The sequence below is a fragment of the Tarenaya hassleriana genome, unplaced genomic scaffold, assembly GCF_000463585.1.
Source record: "Tarenaya hassleriana unplaced genomic scaffold, ASM46358v1 Cleome520, whole genome shotgun sequence".
NCBI lineage: Eukaryota > Viridiplantae > Streptophyta > Magnoliopsida > Brassicales > Cleomaceae > Tarenaya > Tarenaya hassleriana.
In genome coordinates, this window is record NW_010967885.1 from 16,213 (window position 1) to 17,007 (window position 795).

The window sequence follows — 795 nt, forward strand, 5'->3', positions numbered from 1 at the left end:
TTTTTTGGTGGTTTTCAAAGTTGCAGAAAATTAAATGAGAGAAATAAAATCAAAGCAAGCAAATATTTCAAGAGAAGATGATCGATGGGAAAGGTTATGGGAATCGGGTTTCACCGATCATGCAAGGATGCCGTAAGGAATTATGGACCTAGATCATGCTTGTTCTAAAGTGAGGGATTCCAAGACTAAGGTCGGGTTCGGTTCTCTCAAACCGAAAACCCGCTATCCAAGAGAGTACTCTATCCACTTTCGTGGCTTAGAGTGAAATTCCCGAATGCATTAAATTCCCTTGTCACGATCCTAGATCGAATCGAACCGAATTTCTTTGCATTCACTCTCAACCCATTTTAATGAATGTACCAAGAATCAAGAATCCATGTCTCCATGAAATTCTCAATCATAAATTCTACCCATAAGATTTTCATCCAATGAGAAGCATTAAACACCATTCATTAAACTCTAGCAATCAAACCCAAGCAATTGCATCACTCAATTTAACAAATCCTAGGTTTCCCTAAACATTCATTCAAGAGAGATAAACTTGAAGAACACAAATTTCATTCAAAGCAAGGATTTGAAAGCATAAACAAAGCATAATCTTGGGTCCAAGGTGAATACAAGCATCCTTACATGAGGGCTAATCCCTCATCCCACAACAAGAAACTACTCACACATCTTGTTCATAAACACAAAATCAACAAGATGAAGCATAGAGAGAGAAAAGGAAAGAGATGCTCAATAATGTCTTCAATCTTCAATCCAAGGCAAATCTCCCTGTTCCTCCCTCAAGAATTC